Below are 10,313 nucleotides of genomic sequence, written 5' to 3'. Positions count from 1 at the left end.
CCACTGGTTATTGAGTATGAGGCTGTTTAACTTCCAGGTGTTAAATTTTTTCTTCTGTGTCCCTTTGCAGTTCACATCTAACTTCAGAGCCTTGTGGTCAGCAAAGGCAGCCTGCAAAATGTCTATCTTTTTTATTTTATGGAGGTATGTTTTATGTGCCAGCACGTGATCTATCCTGGAGAATGATCCATGTACATTGGAAAAGAATGTGTATCCAGGTTTCTGAGGATAGAGTGCCCTATATATATCTACTTGGCCTCTTTCATCCATTTCTCTTTTCAGGTCTAGTATATTTTTGTTGGGTTTCCATTTGGTTGACCTATCAAGTGTTGACAAGCCTGTGTTGAGGTCTCCCACAATTATTGTGTTATTATTGATATCCTTCTTCAGATTTGTCAACAATTGTATTAAATACTTTGCTGGACCCTCATTCGGTGCGTATATGTTTAGGAGAGTGATTTCTTCTTGCTGTACAAATCCCTTGATTAGTACATAATATCCATCTTTGTCCCTTACAACTTTTCTGAGTATAAAGTTTGTGTCATCTGATATTAGTATGGCCACCCCCGCTTTTTTAAGGGTGTTGTTTGCTTGAATGATTTTCCTCCAGCCTTTGATTTTGAGTCTATGTTTATTCTGACTATTCAGGTGTGTTTCTTGTAGACAGCAGAAGGTTGGCTTCAGCTTTTTGATCCATTTCGCCACTCTGTGCCTCTTAACTGGTGCAGTTAGTCCATTGACATTGAGAGAAATAATTGTCATGGGATTTATTGCCATCTTTGTGTAGAAGTTTGGTGTGTTTTTTTGTTCTGTCTTGTTTTTAGAGTAGATCTTTCAGTTTTTCTTTTAATGCTGGTTTTGAGTCTGCAAAGATTTTGAGCTGTTGTTTATCTGTGAAGCCGTGTATACATCCTTCAAACCTGAAACTTAGTTTTGCTGGGTGCAGTATTCTTGGCGAAGCATTTATTTCATTGAGTTTTGCCACTACGTCCCACCACTGCCTTCTGGCCTTGAGTGTTTCTGGTGACAGGTCTGCTGTAAATTTCAAGGATGCTCCCTGGAATGTAATTTCCCTTTTCGATCTTGCTGCTTGCAGTATTCTATCTCTATCGGTGGGTTTCATCATGGTGACTAGGATGTGTCTTGGGGTGTTTCTACTGGGGTCTTTTTTAGCTGGTACTCTTCGGGCATGCAGGATTTGGTCACATGTTTTCTTTAGCTCTGGTAGTTTCTCTGTGATGATGTTCTTAACCATTGATTCTTCCTGAAGATTTTCTTCTTGGGTTTCTGGAACTCCAATGATTCTAAAGTTGTTTCTGTTGAGCTTATCAAAGACTTCTATTTTCATCTGCTCATATTCTTTGAGTAAATTTTCCATTGTCTGATCATTTGATTTGAGGCTTTTTTCCAATCTCTTCTGCTGTGTAAAGTTGTTATGCATCTCGTCTTCTAAAGCATTAATTCTATCCTCAGCTGCTGTTAACCTGTTGGAAAGCTCATCCATTATGTTCTTCAATTCGTCTACTGAGTTTTTCAGACCTGTTATCTGATCTGATATTTCAGTTTGGAGTTTTCTGATTTCTATCTTCATATTCTCTTGATTTTTATTAGTGTTCTGATTTATACTTTCTTTGATTTCTGTTAGAAACCTCCATATTTCATCTCTAAACTCCATTTCTGAAAGACTGCTTAGGTAGTTGGCCATTGTTGGGTCATCAGAGTTTCCATCTTCATTCTCTATAGTTGAAGTTGGTCTGCGTAGTCTCCCCATTGTCACGCTTACGCTGTGGGTTTTTCTACGTGTTGTGGTGGTACTCATTGGCTAGGTGGAGTGCGCGGCCGCACTCACCTCAGCCGAGGCAAGCCGTCAGGGGATGCCAGGAGAAGTCCCCAAATGTCTGCCAAGCTAAGGAAACCAGCACAATCCACAACTCCAACAGAAAACACAGCCTCAGCCGAGACACGCCTTGAAGGGATTAATGCTGAAGGAGGTCAAAGTTCCCAGGTTGATGCAGGCTGGGGGAGGTCCCAAAATGTCTGCCGGGCCTAGGGGTCCAGCAGTCAGCCTGATCCGCAACTCCGGCCCCCAAACACTCACCTCAGCCGAGGCAAGCCGTCAGGGGATGCCAGGAGAAGTCCCCAAATGTCTGCCAAGCTAATGAATATAGGTGTAAGGAAGGGATTTTTGTATTGTATTTTTGTGTTCCTAGGGTATATTCCTGGAGTGGTATAGCTGGATCCTATGGGAGCTCGATTTCCAGTTTTTGGAGGAATCTCCATATTGCTTTCCATAAAGGTTGAACTAGATGGCATTCCCACCAGCAGTGGATAAGAGTTCCTCTCTCTCCACATCCCCGCCAACACTGCTTATTCTCATTCTTTGTGATGTGTGCCAACCTCTGGGGTGTGAGGTGGTACCTCATAGTTGTTTTGATTTGCATCTCCCTGATGATTAGAAAAAATGGAGCATTTTTTCATGTGTCTTTTGGCCATATGTATTTCTTCTTTGTCAAAGTGTCTGTTCATTTCTTCTCCCCATTTTTTGATGGGATTAGATGTTTTTTTCTTGTAAAGTTCTGTCAGTGCCTTGTATATTTTGGAGATTAGCCCCTTATCTGATGGGTATTGGGTGATAGTTTCTCCCACTCAGTGGGGGGCTCTTGTATCCTGGGCGCTATTTCTTTTGAGGTGCAGAAGCTTCTCAGTTTAATATATTCCCATCTGTTAATTTCTGCTTTCACTTGCTTGCAGAGTGCAGTTTCCTCCTTGAAGATGCCTGTAGTCTCAATGTCCTGGAGTGCTTTGCCTACTTGTTGTTCTATATATCTTATGGTTTCGGGTCTGATATCGAGGTCTTTAATCCATTTGGATTTAACCTTCGTACATGATGTTAGCTGGGGGTCTATTTTTTTCTCTATCATTATTGGTGTATAAGAAGGCCATTGATTTTTGTGTGCTGATTTTGTAGCCTTCCACTTTGCTATAAGAAGCAATTGTTTCTAGAAGCATTTTAGTAGAGTCTTTAGGGTTTTCTAAATATAGTATCATGTCATCTGCAAACAGTGAGAGTTTGACTTCTTCCTTTCCTATCTTGATGCCCTTGATATCTTTTTCTTGCCTAATCGCTATGGCAAGAACTTCCAGCACTATTTTGAATAGGAGTGATGAGAGAGGGCAATCTTGTGTTGTACCAGATTTTAGAGGAAATACTTTTAGTTTATCTTCATTGAGAACAATATTTGCCATTGGCTTGTGGTAGACAGCCTTGACTCTACTGAGAAAAGTTCCTTCCATTTCATCTTGATGAGAATTTTTTTTTATCAAGAATGGGTATTGGACCTTATCAAATGCTTTCTCTGCAACTATTAATACAGCCATTTTTTGTTGATATGGTATATTATGTTGATTGATTTATGCATCAAATGTTCTACCACTGAGCTATACCTCCTATTGATTGATTTATGCATGTTAAGCCATTCTTGCATTCCTGGAATGAATCCTACTTGGTTACGGTGTATGACCTTCTTGTGAGGCATTGGATCCTATTTGCCAGAATTTTGTTGAGGATCTTTGCATCTGTGTTCATCAAGGATATTGGTCTGTAGTTTTCTTTTCTTGCAACATCCCTGTCTTGTTTTCATATCAGGGTGATAATAGCTTCATAAAAACTATTTGGGAGTGTTCCTGATTTTTCAGTTTCATGAAAGAGCTTGAAAAGGATAGGGAGTAGTTCCTCTAGAAAGGTTTGAAAGAATTCATTAGTGAGTCCATCTGGGCCTGGGCTTTGTTTTTAGGAAGACTTTTGATTACTCTTTTAATTTCCTCAGTAGTGATGGGTCTATTTAGATATGCTAGATCATCCTGGTTTAACCATGGAAGAATGTAGGAGTCCAAGAATTTATCCATTTCTTCCAGGTTCTCATGTTTTGTGACAGAGTTTCTCAAAGTAGTTTCTAATTACCTTTTGAATCTCTGCTTTATCTGTAGTGATCTCACCCTTTTCATTTCTAATTCGGTTTATTAAGTTTCTCTGTGTGTGTGTTCCTTTGTGAGTTTTGCTAATAGTTTATAAATCTTGTTTATTTTTTCAAAGAACCAACTTTTGCTTTTATTGATCTTTTGAATTGTTTTTCTGATTTTCATTTTATTGATTTCTGCTTTAAGCTTTATTATTTTCTTCTGGCTACCTATTTTTGGCTCCTTTTGTTGACCTTTTTCTAATTTTAAAAGCTGTTTTATTAAACTGTTTTTGTAGACCTCTTCTTTTCTGAATTGTGCTTGCAAAGCTATAAAATTTTCTTCTTAGTACAGCTTTTGCTGTGTCTCATAAATTTTGATAGTTTGTGTCTTCATTGTGATTTGTTTCCAGAAATGTTTTGATTTCCTCTTTGATTTTTATCTCTGACCGACTGGTTGTTCAGCAATGTGCTATTTAATTTCCAGGTGTTAAAGTTTTTCTTTTGCGACCCTTTGTAGTTCACATTTAATTTTAGTGCCTTGTGATCTGAGCAGGTAGTCTGTACAATTTCTATCCTCTTGATTTTATGGAGATGTGTTTTATGGACCAGCATATGGTCTATTTTGGAAAATGACCCATGAGTATTGGAGAAGAATGTGTATCTTGTTTTCTGGGGATGGGTTGCCCTATACATATCTACTAGTCCACTTTCTTTTATTTCTTTTTTCAGAATTAGTATATTATTGTTGGATTTCAGTCTCGTTGACCTATCAAGGGATGACAGGTCTCCCACCATTATTGTGTTGCAATTGATGTCTTCTTTCAGGTTTGTTAACAATTGTTTAAATATTTTGCTGGTCCCTTACTGGGTGCGTATATGTTTAGTAGAGTGATTTCTACCTGCTGTACATATCCTTTTATTAGTAAGAAATGACCATTTTTGTCACTTACAATTTTTCTAGGTCTAAAGTTTGTGTCATCTGATATTAATATGACCACTCCAGGTTTTTTAAGGTAGTTTTCTGCTCAGATGATTTTCCTCCAGCCTTTTATTTTGAGTCTATGTTTGTTCTGACTATTTAGATGTGTTTCTTGTAGGCAAAAGCATGTTGGCTTCAGCTTTTTGAGCCATTTTGCCACTCTGTGTCTCTTAGCCAGTGCATTTAGTCCTTTGACTTTGAGAGAGAGAATTGGCATGGGATTTAGTGTCATCTTTGTGTAGAAGTTTGTTGTGTCTGTTGGTCTGTCTTGTCTTAAAGTAGTACTTTCAGTTTTTCTTTTAGGGCTGGTTTTTGAGTCTGTAAAGTTTCTAAGCTGCTGTTTATCTGTGAAGCTATGTACACTTCCTTCAAATATGAAAGTGAGCCTTGCTGGGTGCAGTATTCTAGGCGAAGCATTCATTTCGTTGAGTTTTGACACTATATCCCACTACTACCTTTTGGACTTGAGGGTTTCTTCTAACAGGTCTGCTGTAAATCTTAAGGATGCTCCTTTGAAAGCAATTTTCCTTTTTGATCTTTCTGCTTTCAGTATTCTGTCCCTATCTGTGGGATTTGTCATTGTGACTAGGATGTGTCTTGGGGTGCTTTTCTTTGGGTCTCTTTTAGCTGGTACTCTTCGGGCATACAGGATTTGGTTGCATGCCATTTTTAGCTCTGGGAGTTTCTCTGTAATGGTATCCTTGACTATTAATTCTTCCTGGGGATTTTCTTCCTGGTCTCTGGGACCCTAACGATTCTTATGTTGTTTCTGTTGCATTTGTCAAGGACTTCTATTTTTATCTGTTCACATTCTTTGAGTATTTTTTCATTGTCTGATTGTTTGCTTTAAGGTTCTTTTCCAGCCTCTTCTTCTGTATGGAGTTGTTATGCATCTCATCTTCCAGCGCGCTGATTCTGTCCTCAGCTGCTGTTACTCTGTTGAAGAGGCTTTCTATTGAGTTTTTAATTTCATCTACTGAAATTTTTAGTCCTGTTATTTCAGTTTGGAGTTCCATATTAGTACTCTAATTTCCTTTTCTGAGAGGTTAACTATGTGGTTGCTACTCTCTGGGACATCAGAGATGCCATCTTCATTCTCTATGCATGCTGTTGTCAGGCATTGTTTCCCCATTGACATGCTTGTAGCATGATTTTTACTGCGTGTTGTGATGGGGTTCATGGGCTGGGTGATGTACACAGCCACGTGGTGAAGCAGAGTGGCTTAGCTCCTCCCTGCTGGTCGATGAACCTTGATGGGATTAAGTTGATTAAGTTTGCTGGTGTCTTTCTCAGCAGTCTCCAGCAGCTATAAAGAAGCTCTCTTGTTTTTCTTATAATTCACAAGTGAGTGATATTATTCAGTGCAGTCCCTTTCCCTCAACATTCTCACTCAACTCCATGTCCATCTATCCATAAACAAATTTCATGACTTCATTTTTCCTAGCAGCTACATAGTAATCCATTGTGTACCACAGTTTCTTTTGCCACTCATTTGTTGTTGGGCACCTGGGTTGTTTCCAGATTCTAGCTATTGTAAATACTGCTGCAATGAATATAGGCATGCAGAAGGCATTTTTGTTATATGTTTTTGTGTTTCTGGGGTATATCACAAGGAGTGGTATTGATAGATCATATGAAAGCTCAATTTCTAGCTCTTTGAGAAATGTCCATATTGTTTTCCAAAAATGCTGGTCCAGTCTGCATTCCCATCAGTAGTGAGAGTTCCTTTCTCCCCACATCAATGCCAGAACTAGTTGGCCTTGTTTGTTGTGATGTGTGCCATTCTCTGAAGTGTGAGATGATATCTCATTGTTTTGATTTGCATCTCTCTGATAATTAGGAATGTGGTTTTATCATCTTCCTTTTGGCTGTCTGTATTTCTTCTTTGAGGATATATCTGTTCATTTCTACTACCCATTTTTTGATGGGGCTAGATGTTTTTTCTTGTAAAGTTCAATCAGTGCCTTATATATCTTAGATATTATCTACTTTTCTGATGGATATTGTGTTAAAAGTTTCTCCCATTCCATGGATAACCTTTGTATCCTAGTCATTGTTTCCTTGAGGCACAGAACCTTCTGAGTCCCATTTGATTATCTTAGTTTCCATTTGATTAGCCAGTGGTGTTTCATCCTTGAAGATGCCTTTAGCTTCAATGGAGTGAAGTGTTTTGTCTACATTTTCATCTGTGTACCTTATGTTTTCAGGACTGATGTCAAGTCTTTAATCCATTTGGATTCAATCTGTATGCATGGTATTAAGGAGAGGTCTGAATTCATTTTTTATTTTTGCATGTAATTGACCAATTTTCCCAGCATCATTTAAGACACATTCTTTCTTTCACTTTGTATTTCTTGTTTCTTTATCAAAAATTAAACCCGTGGGCGCATCAAGTTTATTCCATGTAATTGAGAATCTGTCTTTATTACAAAACCATGCTGTTTTAATGACTGCTGCTTTATAGTGATTTCTCCTTCTCCCCCCTTTTTTCCATGGTGTTCTTTTGCCATTTATGGATATTTCTCCATATGAATTTCAAGAGAATCTGATCTACTTCTTTGAAAAATGTCATGAGAATTTTTATAGGGATTACATTAAATCTGTTCAACGCTTTAGGAAGTATTTAGGAAGTATTGACATTACTGATGTTAACCCTCCCAAACCAAAAGTAGGGTATATCATTCAATTTACTTTTATTTTTTTATTTCTAGAAGCAGTGTTTTGTAGTTTTCTTTATATATCTCTTTCACTTCTGTAGTAGACTCCAAGGTTCTTGATAAGGAACAATTTTAAATGGAATTTTTTAAAAGTCTCTTTATTCTCCTTTATTATTTGTGTATAGAAAAGTGATTGATTTTTGCATATTAACTTTATAATCTGCCACTTTATTATATAAGCATATTGATTTATGTAGATCTTTTCTTTCTGATGAATGCTTCTAAAGCTATAAATTCCCCTCTTAATAATGCTTTTGTTGTGTCTCACAGATTCTGATAATTCATTTTTTTATTCTCAATTGTTTCCAGGAATCTTTTGATTTTTCTCTTCGATTTTTTTCTGACTAACTGGTTGTTCAGTAGTTAACTGTTTAATTTTCTGATTTTAAAGTTATTCATTCATGCCTGCTTTTAATTCACCTTTATTTTCAGTTCTCTATGATCTGAAAAGATAGAAAAATTTCTATCCTCTTGATTTTATGGAGGTATGTTTTATGGCCTAGCATGTGATTTATATTGAAAAATTTCCCATGTACATTGGAGAATAATGCGTATCTAGTTTTCTGGGGATAAAGATATTGATATATATATATACACATATATATGTATGTGTATACTAAGTATATAAGTGTGTATATATGTACATGTATATATCTACATATGTAGAAGAGAATGTCTTTATATATATGTACATGTATATATATATGACATTCTCTTCTATTTATTTCTTCAGGGCCAATATATCTTTGTTAAGTTTTAGCTGGTTGACCTATCAAGGAGTGACAAGACAGTGTTGAAGTCTCCCACTATTATTGAATTGCTACTGATGTTTTATTCAAGTTTATTAGCAGTTGTTTTAAGTATTTTTCTGGCCAATCATTGACTGAATATGTATTTAGAAGTGTGATTTCTTCTTGGTGTAGCTATTCCTTGATTAGTAAAAAAGGTCCATCTCTATCTCTTATAACCTTTTTAATCCTAAAATCTATGTCATCTGATATAAGTATGGCCACCCCAGCCTTTATATAAATAAATTATTTGCTTAAATGGTTGTTCTCCAGCCTTTGGCTTTGAGTCTATGTTTGCTCTGACTATTTAGTGCATTTCTCACAGACAGAAATAAATGTTAAGACTCAAACTTTTGATCCATTTGCCACTCTGTGTCTCTTAATTGGTGCATTTAGTCCTTTGACATTGAGTTTATTGTCATGAGATTAGGTACCATCTTTGTGTTGGATTTTGGTGTGTTTGTTGGGTTCTGTCTTGCCTTAAAGTAGACCCTTCAGTTCTTCATTTAAGGTTAGGTTTGAGTCTGTAAAGTTTCTGAGCTGTTATTTATCTGTGAAGCTGTGTATCTTTCCTTCAAATCTGAATGTAAATTAGGCGGGGTAAATTATTCTTGGCAAAGTATTCATTTTGTTGAGTTTTGTCACTATATCCCATCACTGTCTTCAGGCCTTGAGAGTTGTCTGTGATAAATCTGCTGTAAATCTTAAGGATGCTTTTAGTATGCAATTTTCCTTTTTGATTTTCTGCCTATTCCTATCTGTAGGAATCAATGTAACTACAATGTGCCTTAGGGTGCTTTTCTCTTTATCTCTTTTAGCTGGTAATCTTTAGGCATCCAGGATGTGGTCACATGTACTCTTTAGCTCTGGAAACTTCTCTGCCGTGATGTTCTTGACTGGTGATTTTTTATAAGGATTTTCTTCTTGGGTCTTTGGGACGCCAATTATTCTTATGTTGTTTCTGTTGAATTTATCTCAGACTTCTATTTTTCTTCTGCTCTCATTCTTTGAGGATTTTTTTCATCATGTGGTCATTTGTTGTAAGGCTCTTTTCTAACATCTTCTGTTGTATGAAGTTGTTAGGCAGCTCATTTTCCAGCTCACTGATTCTGTCCTTAGCAGATGTTATTCTGCTGGTGAGGTGTTCCAGTGAGTTTTTCATTTCACCTACCAATTTTTTCAGACCTATATTTTCAGTTTGGATTTTTCTCATTTCTGTTTTCATATCTTCATGTGTCTTGGTTGTGATTCGTTCGGTTCATTCCGTGCTTTCTTTCAGTTCTTTGAGCATCCTCCATATTTCTTCTTTAAAGTCCTTATCTAAGAGGCTATATAGGTGGTTGATACTTGTTGGGTCATCAGAGCTACTATCTTCATTCTCTACGGATAGTGGAGATTTGCATTGTTCCACTATTGTTCTGCTGCACTGTGTTGTTTTCTACATGCTGTGCTGGGGTTCATTGACTTGGAGAAGTTTTACTTTACTCTGTTGCCACACTCCTCAGCTCTGTCCCTCTGTGTGGGACCAGCTCGCTTGGCTTATGGCAAGCTCCAGGGTACCTGTAGGAGGTCGAAGCTTTTCTCTGGTTCTAATTTAATGTTATTTTAAATAAAACTCAAAAGGCCACAGTTTGGAATATTAATTATACCTCAAGGAATTCATCATATGTAAGTTAAATAGGCATCATATTTTATAAGATACAATAACAATCAAAATTCTAAAATATTCTGATTTCCAAAATATAAAATAACTAATATAATAATTTCAATAAATGGGCTAAACTATTTCATAGTCAGTTAGAAAAGTATGCTTAAAACTAGTTAATGTTTCAAATTGGAGTGATAGCACAGCAGTAGGGCATTTGCCTTG

Source organism: Suncus etruscus, chromosome 1, assembly GCF_024139225.1.
Source record: "Suncus etruscus isolate mSunEtr1 chromosome 1, mSunEtr1.pri.cur, whole genome shotgun sequence".
Classification (NCBI taxonomy): Eukaryota; Metazoa; Chordata; class Mammalia; order Eulipotyphla; family Soricidae; genus Suncus; species Suncus etruscus.
Note: the sequence above shows the minus strand (reverse complement) of the source record.